We start from the raw sequence: 18,823 nt of genomic DNA on the forward strand, positions 1-18,823 counted from the left end.
TTCTTCCGCGGGAGGTCCTTACGAATTTGGTGGTATAGAATACATAGGTCCCAAAGGCAGCCTGGCACGGGCTCAAACGTCAGAGGCTGCCGCACAGACAGTGCACACGGTGGCCAGCCCGGAAAAGCATGCCTGAGCGTGGCCGGAGCTCCATTTAATCCACGCTGCTGACAGCCTGCGCGCCGGCAGGGATGGACTTCGACACGCTGGGGAGGACTGGCGCGCGCACAGGAAAGGGGGGCCCAGAGGGCTGGGGGAGGAGATCGGAAGGGGAGAGGTAATCCCCGGCGTTTTGAGCATCCCCTTTTTAGAAAGACTGAGTCTCTCCCAGGACAGCTGCTGCGGTCACACCACAAACTTAAAAGCCGCCCTCCCGCTCGGAGCGTGCCTTTCCTCGCCACACTCGCCTCCCCAAAGCTCCAGCTGGTGCCTGGCTCCCCGCCTGTCCCGTCTCGGCGCTCCGGGGCCAGCAGCGCCCCCTGCCTCCCCGTCTGGCCTCTGCGGCCGCAGCCTCCGCGCTCCGTCAGGGCCGCCGGCGGCTCCGCGGCTCAGCCAGGGCTGCCTCTCAGAGGAGCTTGCGCCGGTGCCCCGGGTCGCCGCCGCGCTCGCCCATAGCCCGCATCCCCTTCCTCTCTTCCTGAAAGGACTTCTGGCCCAGAGACAGGGGGAGAAGAGTTCGTAGCAGGTAAGGCTGGCTTCTGGTCACCTGCTACCCCAGTGGGAGGGCGCGCTGGGGACCGCGGAGTTAAGCAGGGGTGACTGGATTTGGGGGGTGGCTGTGGGTCCGAAGCGAGGATGCGCAGCCCTAGGAGATGAGGAACCGTCCTGGGACGGGGAAAACCGCTCCGAAGCGGACCGCACGGAGGGTGGGCGCGCGGGGGGACAGACTGGGAATCAGTGCGCCTAGGAGCAGACGGCCTGTGCTCGCCGCGCCGGGGACAGCGTGGCGGCGGGGGCCGGTCCCACCGCCCCGCTGCCGCCGCCCTCGCCTCCTCAGCCGAAGCCGCCCGCGGCCAGCACAGAGCAAAGTTTTCCTCCTGAGACGCTCCCGGGAACTTCACTCTCTTCCTGGCTCCCTCCGCGGCCAAGGCGGCAGGAGAGCGCGTTCGAATGCGCTCCGTGGCTTCCGCCGGCTGCAGGTTCACTGGGAGACGCGATGGTGGGGACCGTCTGGAGAGGACTTGACCAAGGGTATCTGCGCCCTCGCTCTCTCCCTTTCCCATGGGCTGGGGGAGGGGACGAGGAGGCCGTAGCGGTTGTTTTTGTTGTGGTGCTTTGGGGGAGGGATGGGCGACGCCTTTTTCCTCGCGAGGGAATCGCGACTCCGGGTCTGATGGAAGCGTGCATCCTTCTAGACCCTGAGGGTAAGGTTGGAGTCAGACACCAGCCACGAAGCTGGCTGTCTGGCCAATGCGGTTATTGCAAAACGCACTCCTGCTGGAACGGGGCATCCCTGGGTAACCTCGACTTGGCTGGAGCTGGAAAGGCCCGGATTTGACTCCTGCTGGGAATTGAACGCAGTGGATCTACCCCGTCCTCGACCCCCGGCCCCGGGTGTCCCCTCCCGACCCCTTCCCGGCCCGCCCGGAGTCGAAGCCTTAACGGGCTGCCCTGGAAGTGCAAGGGCTGTTTTCGGCACTGGCACGTTCTTCTTCCCCGGTGACTTGTGTTCAACCTCGTGGGCTGAGTTGCTCTGCTTCCGTCCCAGCGCGGAGGGGACTTGACAGGAGGAGGAGACGCTGCGCTGTCGCTGGCGAGCTGGAATCCGAGGGACTGGACGCGAGCCGCGCGCCCGGCGGCTGCGGCCAATGAGGTCCCAAATTCCTGGTTACGGAGATGGGAGTTAAGTCGGCGGGCGAACTTTTCGCCCTTCGGTCGGGAGCGGAGCAAGGACTCTTCTCCACCAAAGCCCCTCCCACCCTGCCTTAGCTTGTCAGTGCTGTTTGCACTAGAGAAGGAATGGGGGTACTTAAAGTCTCAAGTTAGCGGCATAGGCTTCTCTTCCTGACTGTGTTTTGGGGGAGGCCCGAACGGGGAGGAGAGGAAAAGGTTATGGGGGAAAGTAGAGAAGGGATGAGCCCCCCTCCTGGGTCTGGTGCTGCTGTTGTGTAACCATAGCAACCGCCTGGGCGAGAGCGGTCCGAGCCTTATGGGTTCCGCACGTGGAAGGAAAAATGTGGAGGGCGGGGAAGGGAGAGAGCCTCATGTCATCACTCCAGTGATGCCTTCGCTTCTCCCGCAGTTCCGAGGCCAGACATCGAGGAGATGAGCAGGGAGGGTTGGGGTTGGAAGTGAGCAGTCCCAGGCAGCCTTTAGCCTGGAGACTCCTCCCAGCGCTAAAACTGGCCGGAGGAGGCATCCCTGACAAGCTACAAAGTGATGGTCCGGGTCAGGGAGATGGGCAAAGACCTTGGCCCCTGGAAGAGAAAGGCCAGGAAATACAGGAAGGTGATGTGGGAAGAGATAAGAATAGGGTCAAGAGGTAGCTGAGAGACAATAAAACGGTGCTGATTTGGTCTGCCAACATTTCAAATGGAATTTGCCCATTTATGAAATGGAAAATTAGTGGAGAAGGGAAGGGATATTTTTCAAACACTGTACTGAATCCTAGGTGCTTTATTACGTTATCACGATTAAGGTTCCCAACAGTACTACACAAAATATCATTTTTCTCCTTATTTTTAAGGTGGAAAAAAGCAGACACACAGAGAGTTAGAAATGAGTGGTGTCCCATTTTGATTTTTTGCGATCCTAACGATAAATGATCATCCTTAAAAATGGAATTGACAATTAGAGGAGTAGACAAAGCAGTTATTCTCACTTTAGAAATGAGAATAACAAGATGTAAAGATGTTAATTGATATGTCCAAATATAAACTAGTAAGGGGCAGAGCTGAGAGTGGGACAGTTTTACCTTTACATGGCTCACCCTTCAGGGACTCAGGGAAGCTTTCCATGACCCCACCTAAAGAGAGGACCTCTCTAAGATTAGTTTGATAGTGCATCTGTATATCATAATTTACCAGGGAAGCACACCCAAGAATTTAAATGGAATCCATGATTGAGGATTGGTACAAACCACATCAAGTCTGTAGGCCAAGAATCATAGACACATGATATTAATAATCTATATTTACAGGTCTTATTGTACCTTATAGGGATTATTAGTGGCTTTAATCATGTTTGTAAAGGAAAAATGAAAGCAAAATAAACATATTTTGTCAAATAGTCGCCTCGTGGCTATATTGAGAAAATTTCCTAAAGTTAATGGTGTTTTCCTTCTTCTATTTATTGTTGTCACGACCTAAAGACTTACTTCATGCTTTGACAACACTGGTTTACCTTTTGAAAGTCTGTTGTCCATCCATTTAGAAGAAGTAATAATGTGACTCCTTTTAACCTTCCCGATGACTGCCTGGGAGGGGGAGGTCAAGGAAAACTATTTGGCAGTGCAAAAGGTTTTGCAGTTGTCAGGAAACCATAATCAATAGCAGCAGAAACTAAGGGTAAAAGATAGAGAAATAATTATCTGGATTTTATTTTGCCTTCCTGAAGAATTGCCTGTATAGGTATGTCTTAGTCAATGAATTTGCTTTCTATATTTTTGCACCAGGATAAGTGGAATTTTTAATCTCTGTGCGTGTGTCGAGGGCTGGGAAACATGGGAATGGGAATTATTTTTGGTGTCAGGGAAGGTCAGGAATATAAACAATTACAAAGGCAGAGGAAGCACATGCACTATTTCCAGTGACAGGCTAACAGATCAACTATACGTTTGAACTTGAGTCACGAAGCTGAATTACTGTCACACCGTTTCTTTTCCAAAAGTAGGAAATACATTGTTTGGGGCTGGGGTTAAACTGAAGCAGGAAGTTTCAGGGGTACCTCCTTTTTAGTCTTCATACTGTATTCTCATTCTACATGGGCATTTGTTAGCCAAAGGAAGGTTTATCACAGAACGGAAGATGATTTTGATGAGGTCTTCTGGAATTGGCAAGTATCTCTGTCAACTAGTGTTTGTATACTGCTTGTACAGAGTTAGTAAATTAGGTCATCCCCATTTTTATTAAGTATTTGGGATGTCAACTTTTCAGTCTCAAGAGGAAAACATTCCAATTGGTGCCGGTTTAATGAATATTAGTATGTCTTCAGATTGTTTGTTATGGCTTCATTATTTTGAGAAAAACAGATGTGACTCTGAACTGTACTGTTCTGTCTGGGAAATATAAAGGTGTGCTGACATAAGTTCTTTGGGAAGCATTCTTGTCAATTAGCAAATGGTTTATTTAATGAACAAGAGTAACCATAGCTCTATTTTGAAAAATTATTATTCTTTCCATAAATACCTGGAACTATACAGATCACCCAATTAAATAGTAAGCTTTTCAACAGTGAGTAACACATTCCTTAAAAGAAAAAAGAAATATCCACATTTGTGAAATAAGTAGTAATAGCAATAATAATGATTGACCATGGGCGAAATTTGTTAATCACATTTCTTTCTACCTCCAAATTTGGTTTTAAAAATACTCCACTAATCCAGGAAACCTTGGCCAAAATCTCTTTCTTTTTATATCGCATCATACATTTCAAGCCAATATTCTGATTTTCCAGTGATTTATTTTCTTCTCTACTTTTGTTGCTTATGATCCCTGACTAGATCATAAGAACAGGGAAGGAAGGAATTGGTCTTTACCTTTTTATACCTTCCATTTGGTACAATGCTAAACATATTCCAGGTGCATAACACATACTGAAATCTAATTCGTGAACTAAATATTTAATACAGTGATTTTGAATCAGTTTATTGCCTATATAAGATCAGATTAAAGATCTTTGGTATTACACCTTACTTTTTTCTGAGATTTTAGGAAGGAGAGTTTTCTCTCACAGCTGAGTTTTACCCTTCCATAGAAAAAAGTGGTGAGATGCTGAGTGTTTTATCGTAATGCATAACATACAGAGATGGTATAATGATCATGTGAAATAGGTATATAAGAACTTAATGGGGTGCCTAGGTGGCTCAGTCCTTAAGCGTCTGCCTTTGGCTCAGGTAATGATCCCAGGGTTCTGGGATCGAGCCCCACATTGGGCTCCCTGCTCAAGCGAAACCTGCTTTTCCCTCTCCCACTTCTTTTGGTTGTGTTCCTGCTCTCAAGAGCTCTCTGTCTTTGCCAAATAATTAAATAAAATCTTCAAAAAAAAAAAAAAAAGAACTTAGTAAATTGTTGCATGCTACAAAAAAGTAATTCTTTCATTTTAAAATTTCTTGTGTTTTTTAGAAAGACCAGTTAACATGAGTATCTATGCCATCTGTGACCATATTAGTTCACCTCAACTTTAAGTACCTAAGTATAATTAGAAAAAAGTATATAAGTAAAGCAAAATTTGCTATACACAGGAAATACATTGATAAGCAACTTTAAGGTCTTTGAAATGATTCTGAAATTTCATAGTAATGAGATATACTTAAATAATTAGGCAGTTTAAAATATAATTTATTAAAAACATAAATATTTAAGTACTTGAAGAAACTGGAATATGTAAGGAAGCACTATTCATACTTAGATTTTAAGTGATTTTAATGACTTTTAACCTATGTTCATTAATATTCTTATTTCCATGTTAATATTTAATAATTTCTCATAGTCTTAGAACAGGGTATCTTTAACAAATTGACTAATTTTTCACTGGTGAATTTAGACAGTTTGTGCATTCTTTTGCAAAGCTCAATAAAATATAGGTATTAACCTTCCATAGAAGTGTATAAAATAAACCGAGAATTAAATGACCAAGGGTTTCTAGAAGAATCTGCATCTATCATCTTTTTGAAGTTATGGTGTCTTCTTCAGAAATTAGAAATAATTTATGTTCTTTTTTTCTTCTATGGGTCACTTAACATAATAACGTCAACATTTTATATTTTTAAAACTGGTGGCTAATAGTGTTTTCTATTAGTGGGTTGTACTAGCAAATCACAGGAAAAATGGAACCATTTGCTATATTTTTCTACTTAAATAGAATTAAGCATCATTAAATGGTACAATTACTACTAAGAATAAAGTCAATAAAATAAGCAAAAATGTCTAAATTACTGAGAGTCTTAAAAAGAAATATAGTACTCTTGCTTTCATGGAAAATAAATAAAATGGCATAGGTATATGAAGGTCACATTATTAAACTACCATCAGATAAAAATTGATTTATTTTTTCTGTATTGATTATGCATTTTACTAGGTCTCATTTTTCAGTTAATCTTTTGCATATCTTAAACAGCTTTTAAGGATGTCGATGTCATATTTGGTTCAGAAATGAGCCTACGTAACTGACACCTAATTACTGAGTTTTAAACATCAGTAGTTGCCAATATACTACATTAGCAGAAATTAGACTAACGGGATTGCTCAGTAGTGGTATTGTCTGGAGTTGCTTTACTGAAGAGACAGAGAAGTAGTATAATCCATACATTTATTATCAGCATGTATGAACTGCTTAAAAATAAAGTTCAAAGTACCCTCTTGAAAGGCTTAAATAGCTCCACAGAAGCCTTTTTTTTTTTTTTACATATTATGTTGACAGCTGAACCCATGCCTGATGATGTCATAATCTCAAATTGCATTTAAATAGTCTAGTTTTCTTTGACAGAATGTATAAACTCAGTGAGACTCTTACTCCCACTTTTTGTTTCTTTTCCTTATCAGAAAGACCAGTCCGTATCACATGAAACTCGGGTGCTCTTGCGTTTTGGTATTTGTTATTGTTGTTGCTTCTCTATAAATGTTTGCTCTTCATATCTGAACTGATAGTGAAAGAAAAAAGTGTTTTCTGAGATGAATACTATTCTTATTTGGAAAAACACTTCCAATTTTGAAATATAACACTTCGTTTCAAAAATAGATATTTAAAACTCTCAGAATTCTTTGTTTACTTGTAAAATGCTGAATACTGGGTTTGTAGAAATTAATATTAATCTGAGTTTTCTTGTTGAAATGGGCACATTTTTTTTTGTAGATCATTTATTTTTATAGTAATGATGTTCATCACAGATATCCTTCCTGATCATTATTTTTCCATTAATATCATGGAAAATATCATTATATTTTCCATTAAAAAACTGGAAAATATAGAAAATCATAAAAAAGTATTATTAATATTTTACTCATAAACCTACATACATATGTTAATTTTTAGCTTAAATATGAAATTTATTTATTTATTAAATATTAAAATTTTTTGGAAAAATAAACTTTATATGTGATGGTTAGTGCCTAGGTCTTGTTTTCTAATGCCATTCTCCAGTAAAAGGAACCAGAGATTCTTAGAGACATGGCTGATTCCAGGACTGAGGCAGGAAATATATACCATGAACCTAGACCATCTTGTAATGCCAAAAAATTAAAGAAGTGCTCAACATACACATACACACACATACACAGACTGCCACTGCCACCACTACTACCACTACCACATACACACAATGATGGGTATGTCAGAGAGATAGAGAAGCCAACTGAGAGAACTCCCAGTGGCCAATGTTGGAAGAATTTGAGCAAAAAAATTAAGTTGTACGGAGTATAACCCAAAATATAAAATAAATATCCATGAGATGATGCTAATATAAATAAATGATCAAATTCATTAGTGAATGGAGAAGAGACAAATCTTCCATGCAGAATTCCAAATAATTTATGGAAATACTCTGTTCTCAAGGAAAGGAAGCATAACTCCCTACTTCTGAAGTGTAAACTGAGAACGGTCTCTACCTGCAAATAGTACAGTATAGAAAGGGGGAAAATGGTATTTTGTAGTGGGTGAGCAAGCCTGACAAACACAAGCTCAACCCGGTGATCAAGGTCAACATCATTCATAAAGCATGTTGATAGTATGAACTTTTTTTTTTTTTAAGATTTATTTATTTGACAGAAAGAGATCACAAGTAGGCAGAGAGGTAGGCAGAGAAGGAGAGGGAGGAAGCAGACTCCCCGCTGAGCAGAGAGCCCAATGTGGTGCTCAATACCAGGACCCTGAGATCATGACCTGAGCCAAATGCAGAGGTTTTCCAAATGAACCATCCAGGCGCCCTGATAGTATTCTTGATAAGATGAGATAAAAAGGATATTTTTGCATTTTCTCTCCCCAAAACCCGCAAAGAACCATGAGAAAAACATCAGGCAGATTCCAGTAGGGGTGCCGACTACAGTATAACCAGTACTCCTCAAACCTGTTATGATCATCAGAACCAACCAAAGTGTGAGAATTTGTCACAGGCAGGAGAAAGGAAGCCAAAGAGACAGGGACTAAATGTAATGTGGTGTCATGGATGGGATCCATGAAAAGAAAAAGAACATTAGGTAAACATTAAGGGAATTAGAATAAACTATGGACTTTAGTTAATAATATATCAGTATTGGTTTATTGACTGTAACAAATGTCCATAATATATAAAAATAATAGGGGAAACTACTATAGGTTGTAGGTTTAGGGGGACTCTGTAATATCTTCTCAATGTTTTTGCAAATCTACTAAAATAAAGCCTATTTTTAAGACTTATATTTGAAAGCACATAGATTAAGCATGGTGAGAAACCATGTAAGAGGTGAACCATTCTCTGGTCAGCAAAGCTAATGTCATTTAGTTAAATGCTTAGTTTAGTCCCCTAGTTCAAGGTGCTACTAATTTGCCTTTTTTAAAATGCTAAATATTATAGATCTTATTATGGTAAACACATATTTTGAATTAGCTGTTCTTCCTATAATTACATTTTTGAAAGAAAATGTGGTAATTGGGTTACTAAAAAATATCCAAATTACCATTATTATAGGTTTTCTGCAAAGATAGTTGTGTATTAGCCATGTCCTATAAATCAATCTTATATATTGAAACGGAAGGCAAACTTTTTCCGGCTTCACCCTTGCTATTTGGTTGATATTGACAAGATCCATCACCCGTGCCAGATGTCTTCAGTTCTGGATGATGATTATGCTTCCAAAATTCTTGCCAGCATGGCTCAACAACTATTTGTTCTTTTTGCCCCTCTTTGAATCTCAAGGACATCTACTGCATTAAGTATGTTAAATATTATTCCCTATCCAATAATACACATATGTCTACTTTGAAAATTATAAATATACTTGGGAGGTCTCTATGTCCCCCCAAAATCTCCCAGAAGCTGAGACTCATCTATGTTCCAGCCCATGTAGAGTAGGGAGGATACACAGGCTGCAATTTCCCTTTACGTCTGTGTGTGTGTGTGTGTGTTTGTGTGTGTGTTTCTCATTTTTCCTTCTTTATAAATCACACATTATTCCTTCTCTTCCCTGTGTTCCAAATTGCTTGTATTTTTTCTTTTTTTTTTTTATAATACAATTTTTTTTTTATTTTTTATTTTTTATACTATGCAGCCATCAAAAGAAATGAAATCTTGCCATTTGCAACAACGTGGATGGAACTAGAGCGTATCATGCTTAGCGAAATAAGTCAAGCAGAGAAAGACAACTATCATATGATCTCCCTGATATGAGGAAGTGGTGATGCAACATGGAGGCTTAAGTGGGTAGAAGAAGAATAAATGAAACAAGATGGGATTGGGAGGGAGACAAACCATAAGTGACTCTTAATCTTGCTTGTATTTTTTTAAAAATCTGAGTTTCACTCTCTTGAAATAGGCTGTTCTTGCAATTGGACTGAAAGTTTTGTCATGTTACCTTTCTTATCTAAGCTTTTATACTGGAGTCCCATTTTTGAGTGTCACCTCATACTTAACAATTATTTGAGTTACCTGACTTTGTGCTTCATAGTTAACTATAGTTTCTGCTGAATTTGTGTTCTACTGTGGCAATTGTTGAAAAGTTTAGCTATGCTTTTTTTTTTTCTGTTTTTAGTTTGCATGAGTCATAGCATAAAAAACACATTTGAAGAATTTGTTCAGGAAAAGTCATGGAAACCAATCCCAGAATATGTGACTAAAGGCCCTCTATTTTGCTATGACCCAGTGAATTTCCTGAAATAATGAAAGTGTCTGAAAAAGACCCTGATCAATATGACTAATATGCTCTGGGTTCTCACTAGAATCTTAGATTCAGGGTTTTCATTTTTGTTGCACAAAATAATTGAATACATTATTTAAAAAAGAGAGATCCTGCCTATGGTAATTTAACCCATCTGAAAGAGAAATGGAGAAATCTCATACTCAGACCAAAATCTTTTAAAATGCATACCAGTGACTATCCTGTCATCTCCTTTTTTACCTCCTTCCTATCAATGTATTTTCAAGTAATCGATGACTTGTGAATACATCATTATAACTAGAGCACATTTTTAAAAATCTTTGTAAATGAAAATAATCATCTCCAACCTTATCAATTTTGAGATTTGACTCTGTGTCAGATGACAAAATCTTTAGATAGTGCAACTGTATACTTACTAATTTCATCGTTGACGTATAATCTGATTCAGAATTCACTCTTTTGGCCCCACTAGAGCCTGTCTTGGAGTTTCATCTATTTCCCTTACGATAATTGAATTAGGGTGTTACACGTGGCTCTTCAAGCTGGATGGTAGAAAGTTAAAGCCAGACAAGTCTCTGCAGAAGTATTTGCATGATGAAGTCACATGTTATTATTTATGATATTAAAATGGGAAGTTAATACAAATCAGCTTTTGAAGTTAAGACTTCTATCACCTGTAGAGTAGCTGTTCAAAAGCATTTGTGCTGGGTATACAGATGAGAGAATAACATTTCATTTCACAGAGCCATGGGGATTGTTGTCTTAGACTGCAGTGTGATGAGGCTTGGCAGGGAGTGTTCATTGTTCAGGTTTTAAAAAGGGCAAGTTTTTGGCAGGAGTGACTTGCATAGAAGAGAAATGCTTTGCGTACACATGTGCACTCAATAAACCCTTCAGAGAGCTTGGGCTAAGATATTATGGATTCCTCACTCCACCCTACCCCCTGTCTCTGGATGTTGACTGTTTAGAGCCCTTTTGTTGTGTCACTGTCATAGAGGCCTTTTCATAGTCCAAGAAATGGGACTTTGGACTCCTATTTCAAACGTTATTAGAGTACAGTGAGTAGTCATTTCATACCCTGTGCACTTTCCCTTGAAATTTATTTAAAATAACAGTTGCATTCAGATATACTTTTCCCTAGTATTTACCAGTCACACAACCATCATCTCCATGACAGCCAACTGTCATCCTTTCTATATAGTTTGTGACCATTGGTTATTTCTGATAATCAGAAATGAAGATGTAGAATTTTCCTTTTCTTCTTTATCGTGTACACACAATGTTGAAAATGTTTGTGCTTTAAGTACATAATGTATTGGGACAAGCAAAACCAAAAAGTCGTCTAAATTCCCCAAACCAATAAGCAAGACAGACCAGCATCAACCCCATGGGCCTACCTTGTCTCTACTCCTTCCTCATGGGGCTTTGGCTGCACTGATTTCTCCTTTCACTTGGAAAAATTTTGCCTTTTACTGTCACCACCTCTCCTAGCCCCTCATTGGTGCCCATTGTCTTTGCCACCTTCACATGCATTCCCTAAATAGCATGACACCTTTTGTGTTCCCATAGCCTATCACCAAGGCTTGTATGTAATAAGTACATCATCTCTAATACATGAAATAATTCCATTTGGAACCTGTTGCCTCTGGTTTTGTTTTGGTTTTTTTTTTTTTTCTCTCGTCACTGCTTTAGATATGTAATTCATCATAAAGTTCATTTCACATGTATCTTCCTTCATCACAAAGGCTATTTCACGTATATCCCTATTACTTTTGAGCCATCCTACCTCTCCTTCCCTTTCCATCTTTTGCAAAGTATTTGTCAAGTGCCTGCACTGGGCACTGTGAGAGGCGCTGATGAAAGACAGATAAAAACATAGCTCCCCTGAAGTGGACAATTATAAAAGAAGTCATTATCTTTATGGGTCACATCACATCTCTTTAGGATCTTAAATACAATAAACAAAAAGTCCTATTCATACTGTTGGTCTAGAGTCTTTTTAAAAATTATGTCATCTTCTTCCTTAACTTCTGCTTCCGCTTATGCCCAAGTGTCATCTCGAGCCCCAAGTTCTCTCTTGGGTCTCACTTATTGCACCGTACCACTTCAGCGCTTGTGGGCTGGCTTTCATTGCTCAATACTCCACTTATAAAGGAGGTTTCTCTGGTAGCTGAAAGTTTCAGAGTCTTTGATTAGTGTAACTTCAAACTGGGGCTTTAAAGTGTGGGAGGGAAGATGGTGCAATCATTAAGACTCAGCCCTGTGGATGGAGACAACCTGGGTTCAGGTCTGAGTTCTGTCCCATCTGAGTGGTGCGACTCAGACAAGGGATTTGACCTTTCTATACCTGTTTCCCATCTTTCAGCTGGGGGTTTGTGAAAGTACTAACCACATAGGGGCATGGGCAGGGTTAAATGGTTCATATAGGAAATGAGTTAATATGGGAAAAATCAAATGCTATAAGGCACATTGCAATTCTATGAGTACAATCTCCTCTTTATCCTTATTCAGGTTATGCAAATTGTATATCAAGTCAGATTCTCACACCATCTACAAACTGTTCTTAATGCCTTCTTGTTCTTTATCTGCTGAATGATCTTCATTTCATTCAATGAAAGTCCTTTGGTGACCTCACTGTTTCATTCCTGGGTAATAGAAGGTTATTTTAGGATTGACTATCACCATCTTCTTATCTTGCACAAAAGGGCATTTAAAGAGACATACAGTTGACCCCTGAACAAGGTGGATATGAACAGCACAGGTTCGCTTCTATCCCCATTTCTTTTCAACAAGTTTATAGGAACGTTTTTCAGAGATTTACAACAATTTGAAAAAGCTCACATAGCATTGTATAATCGAAAGATTAGGAAGTTACATCAGGAATGCCTAAAATATATGTAGATACTGGTTTATCATTTGCCATACAATATACACAAATCTACTATTATAAAAAGTTAAAATGTATCAATTTGTCATGGTGATGCTCCCACTTGAGAGAAATGTAAACAAACATAAAGACAAAATATTAAGTCATAACGGCATAAAATGAACTGCAATGTGTACTGTACTGCTGACACAGGTTTGTAGCCACATCCTGTTGCTATTGCAGTGAGCTCAAGGGTTGGGAGTATCCACTAAAAACACGGTGTGACACTAATCATCTGCATGCAACAGTTTGTCTCTTCAGTAAATTTCTGTAAAAAGTAACCTCTTGTGGTTCTCGCATATCTTTCACTGTGGTTAGTGCAATACGGTAAACCTCAAATAAAACTATGGGAAGCATATGAAGGTTAGTGATGCTAGAAGTACCCTCCAGAAAGCAGAGAAAAGTCATGACGGTACAAGAAAAAGTTGAAGTGCTGGTTATGTACTATAGATTGAGGTCTGCCGTGGCGGTTGCCACCATTTCACGATCAATGAATCCAGTGTGGGACTATTGTAGGAAAAAGAAAGGGAAGTTAATGAGGCCATCATTGCAGCTGTACCAGCAAGTGCAGAAAAACCTTCCACTTTTTTCAGAACAGTGTTTTTTAACTCTTACTGAAAATGTGGCAAAAAAAAAAAAAGTACTTTTTGTGTGGATGCAGTGTTGCTAATAAGAAAGGCATAACCGTAGACTCTAAGACGATTTGAGAAAAAGTGGAGTCATTATAAGACAAAGCAAAAAAAAAAAAAAAAAAGGTGAAGGCTCTAGAGCTGGAAAATGTTAATGCCACAGAAAATGATTTCATAATTTTCGAAAGAGGTTCAAACTATAAAATGTCAAGATAAGAGGAGAAGCATCTTCCCCGAACCCAGAGGCAGCAGATGAGTTTTCAGACACCATTACAAAAATTGAGGAGAACAGATATCTGCCTGAACAGGTTTTTAATGCAGATGAAAGTGCTTATTCTGGAAAAAGTGCCACAAAGAACATTTGTTAGTAAGGAAGAAAAGTGAGCACCACGATTTAAGGCAAAAAAGGATAAACTAACTCTACTGGTTTGTGCAAATGCAGTTGGAGTTATGATCAAGACTGTCCTTATCTATAAAGCTGCTAAACTTTGAGCCTTCAAAGGGAAATGATAAATATCAGTTGCGAGTCTTTGGTTGTATAACAACAAGGCTAGGACAAGGAGAACCCTTTCTCTGGACTGGTTCTATCCATGCTTTGTTCCTGAAGTCAGGATGTACATTGTCAGTAGCGGACTACCTGTTCAACTTTTTTTAATACTGGACAATTCCCCTAGCCACCCAGCACCCCATGAACTTAATACCAAAGGCATCAAAGGGGTTTACTTTTTGCTAAACATAATGTCTTTAATGTAGTCTCTAGGTTAGGGGGTCTTTGAAATTTTCAGGCTCATTACACATGGTACCCTAATGAAAAGATTGTCAGCATTTTGGAAGAGAACCCCAATAGAGAACATCATGGAAGTCTCGGGGGATTGTACCATTGAAGATGTCATCCTTATAGAAAAAAAAATTGTGAAAGGCATCAAGCCTGAAACAATAAATCCCTGCTGGAGAAAACTGTGTCCAGATGTGTGTATGACTTCACAGGATTTATGACAAAGCTAATCATGGAAATCATGAAAGAGATTGTAGATATGGGGAAAAACGGGGTGGTGGTGAAGGGCTTCAAGATATATGTTTGGATCTTGGAGAAACTGAGGAGCTAACAGACACCACACCAGGAGAATAACAGAAGACAACTTGATGAAGATGAGTATTTTTGTACCTGTGCCAGACCAATGAGGAAAAAGACATAGAAGAAGTAGTACAGAGAACAAGCTGACATGAGACAATCTGGCAGAAGAGGTTCAATTATTCAAGACTCCTTTGGGCTTCTTTTACATCATGGGCTCTTCTATGATAAGGGCACTGAAACTAAAGCAAATAGCAGGAGAAGGATAGAAACAGAATTTTTTTACAGAAATGAAGAGGTAAAAAAAAAAAAATCAGATGGAAATGATGATGTACTTCCATAGAGTTACACCAAGTTTGCTGCCTTTCTTGCCTCCCCTTCACCCCCCTCCCTCTTTCACCTCCGCCAACCCTAAGACACGCATCCCTCCTCTTCCTCCTTTTCAGCCTACACAACATAAGGATCACGAGGATGAAAACTGTGTAATGATCCACCTCCACTTAATGAACAGAAAATAATCATCACGCCATACAGTTAACAAACCTACCCGTTGTGTACATGTGTATCTTATTGAAAATCTAACTGTATGAGCTGTTTCTGTGTCATCACCGTCATCATATTCATCCTGTAGAACATCTAGTGTGTAAGGTGAGTAATATTTAATATAAAGTTAACAAGGTGTTTGTTGTCTTGCTGGTTTGTAAATTTGCTATATACAGTATACCTCTCTCCTTGGTAAATTGAAAAACTGTGTATTCACCAATCATCACAGATGAGTGGATTAGAAAATGTAGCAATGTTTCCACTACGGCATTACAAATGACTGCAATATTGAATGCCATAAAAATTTTATAACAATTCATTCATTTGTGTATAGGCTAGGCTACTATCAAATAACTATATTGATTGTACAGTCAGCAGTTATACAGCTGCTTCTTCATTATCTGTGCTTCAATTGTTACACCAGTAAATAAATATGAATTTTTTTCCCATCAACTTTTCCTTTTTGATGTCTAATGTTAGTAATACTGTAACATCTACAGTGTCTTGTACCATATGAGAGAATACTGATACAGGCGCTGACAGATGATTCATTTTATAAAAAGATGATGTAACTGGTATCGGTAACTATAGTATAGTATTCCAAGTGTATTCTCTCTCCCTTATGATTTTCTTAACATTTTCTTTCTTCTAGCTTACTGTAAGAATACAGTATGTAATACATATACAAAATGTGTGCTAATGGACTGGTTTTTATGGTATTGGTAAGGCCTCCGGCCAACAGGAGGCTATTAGCAGGTAAGTTTTTGGAGAGTCAAAAGTCTTATGGAGATTTTCAACTCTGGAAATCAGCACCCCAACCCCTGCATTGTTCAAGGGTCAACTGCAATTTGGTGGCAAATGTAACAAACCATGATACAAGGATGTGAAGAATCCAGGGCAAAGGAACCCATCAGTGCCAGTTTTGTCATAGAAGAAACAGCTAGTTCTAGAGGCTAAACAGCAAGTTAAAAAATCCGTAGGCACCCATCTAAATTTCCAGACTTATTTCTTAGATCCCCCTTTCTCATTTAGCTGTCTACTGCTGGATATGTAACATTTCATAGATCCTTGCTGTGCTCCTTCCCCAAGGAAGCAATACAGACTTATTCAGTAGCTTTCCTCCCCTTTCCTCCTTTCTTTTACCCAATGTGTAGATACCTCTTGAGCCCTCCAATGTGGGCCTGCTGCCCATTTGAACCCCTTGCTCATAGCTTACCTCCTATGATACTGTATAGAAACAGAATTTTTTTACCGAAATGAAGAGGTAAAAAAAAAATCAGATGGAAATGATGATGTACTTCCATAGAGTTACACCAAGTTTGCTGCCTTTCTTGCCTCCCCTTCACCCCCCCTCCCTCTTTCACCTCCGCCAACCCTAAGACACCCATCCCTCCTCTACACTCATCCACTAGCTTATCCCTCTGTCTCTCCTAATGAGGTATTGCTTTTGAAATGTTTCAATAAATGTTCTTCCTCTGTTCCAGTTTCAGAATATCTTATTTCAGGCCCCTTTGTAAAGAGTGAAGGGGAACAAGTGATCTAATTCACTGTCCACCACTAGAGGGGCTGGAAGTCTGCCCAGCAACATTTTCCTGAATTTCAGTCTCCTGTCCAGGGACCAGACCCTTCCCAGACCACATACCAGTGCTGAACTTGCCCTACTTGAGCTATCTAACTACTAAGAGAGCCCTGGATCCCTACTCCCTAAATTTTGGACTCCAGGGGACCTTGGAGAAACCTGCAATACAGCACTTAGGGATGAAGCTCACTAAGAGAAGCTGAGCCCTTATCTCTCAAGGAGGAAGTTTAGGAAGAGCCCAGAGATAAATAAGTAACTCCCGCATCTCACTGTAAGCAATCTAACATGCAAAGAGCATCTTTGTCTCATGCTGCCTCATCTGCTTGGCAGTTCTCTGGGATATAACTGATAGGAGCAGCAAGTGTGTTAATCAATGATAGTTTCCAGAAATTGAACCTAAAGGTCACTTCAGCTTCTGCACAAGTGGAAGTGAAACTGAATATGTTTTATGGGAAAATACTTTTCTAAAGCCTGTCTTGGTACTTTTTCAGATTAGTCTATTCCCTTAATTGTCACTTTTGCTAGGAATCTTCACCAATATAGTAATAATGATTTATAAATTATGTATCTTATATTAATTATACATCTTGTAACAATAATAACTTATAAAACCATATTCTATTTCACAAGAAATAAAATGTTTTTGAGATTGGATAAATAGGATTTATTTGAAATAATTTCTAAATATTTTCTAAATAATCACAAAACCAGTCACTTTATATATATCACTCTCTTGGTATATATAGCTTTAGAATGTGGCATTTTCTATTCTGTGATTTCTTAAGGATAATTTTGTTAGAGCAAATCAAGAGAAGGAACAATTTTTAAAAAATAGCATCAAGAGAGGCACCTGGGTGACTCAGTTGTTCAGCATCTGCCTTCGGTTCGTGTCGTGGTCTTATGGTCCTGGGATCGAGCCCCACATCAGTCTCCCTGCTCAGTGGGAAGCCTGATTCACCCTCTCCCACTCCCTCTGCTTGTGTTCCCTCTCTCGCTGTCTCTCTCTCTGTCAAATAAATAAACAAAATCTTTAAAAAAAAATAGCATCAAGAGTCAACTCTGTCTTATTTTTATAACTTTACTCTCATTCTTATTGCTTTTAATTACTTTTTTTTTTAAGATTTTTATTTATTTATTTATTTGACAGAGAGAAATTACAAGTACACTGAGAGGCAGGCAGAGAGAGAGAGAGAGAAGGAAGCAGGCTCCCTGCTGGGCAGAGAGCCCGATGCGGGACTCGATCCCAGGACCCTGAGATCATGACCTGAGCCGAAGGCAGTGGCTTAACCCACTGAGCCACCCAGGCGCCCCTTAATTACTTTAGTGAATGAATATTTACAAATCAGTAGATTGACCGATTTACAAATGATGGAATTTTAAGTAAAGGTGATAATTTATGTTACTTTTCCATGTATTTTGGTGAGGCAAGAGGGTTTCTTTTTCAGATGATTATTTTTAGGTGCCATTCATAGGAACCCGCCAAGCTAGTAGTGATTCCAACAGGATATAGAATATGTAATGATTTTTTCCTGCTAAAGGAAGTTGAATATTTTAGGTTACTGAAATAATCTTTAAATATTATTTTATTTGTATTTATTTATTTTTTTTAGAGAGAGAGGGAGAACGGGAGCAGGAGCAGAGGGGCAGAGGGCGCAAGAAAGAGAAAAACTCAAGCAGGATCCATGCCCGGTGTGCAGGCCAACCTGGGGCTCAATCTCATGACCATGAGATCATGGCCTGACCCAAATTGAGAGGCAGGCGCTTAACAGACTGGGCCACCCATATGCCTCACTGATATAATCTGTGGATATAGAGGATACAGAGCTTGTGTACAGAACCACTTTAAAGCAGATATCATGAAACTGGTAGTAGAACCTAGGTCAACTTTACCTAAGTAGTTTATGAAGTAAAATAGTAAATAGTAAAATAGTAAATAGTAAATCCTTATTTTGTTGTCACTTTCTATTCCTTTTTTAAATTTCTTAGTACCCTTCCCATTTTTCAAAAGTTAATTCAAATCTCACCTTCTTTATCAGGGTTAGAAAGTATCAGGAAGTCTTTGATTGT

At 39.9% G+C, this 18,823-nt stretch overlaps 1 protein-coding gene across 1 annotated transcript in view; it reads left to right on the forward strand.

Moving 5' to 3' along the window:
- Positions 1 to 251: 251 nt before the first annotated feature.
- The window catches only part of SEMA3D (semaphorin 3D), a 203,459-nt gene continuing 184,887 nt past the window's right edge, over positions 252 to 18,823 (forward strand). The window contains exon 1 of the mRNA XM_059396942.1: positions 252 to 685. The gene's annotated coding sequence lies outside the window, so the exon portion shown is untranslated. The remainder of the gene's footprint in view (positions 686 to 18,823) is intronic.

The sequence above is a fragment of the Mustela nigripes genome, chromosome 4 (assembly GCF_022355385.1).
Source record: "Mustela nigripes isolate SB6536 chromosome 4, MUSNIG.SB6536, whole genome shotgun sequence".
In the NCBI taxonomy this organism is placed as follows: Eukaryota; Metazoa; Chordata; class Mammalia; order Carnivora; family Mustelidae; genus Mustela; species Mustela nigripes.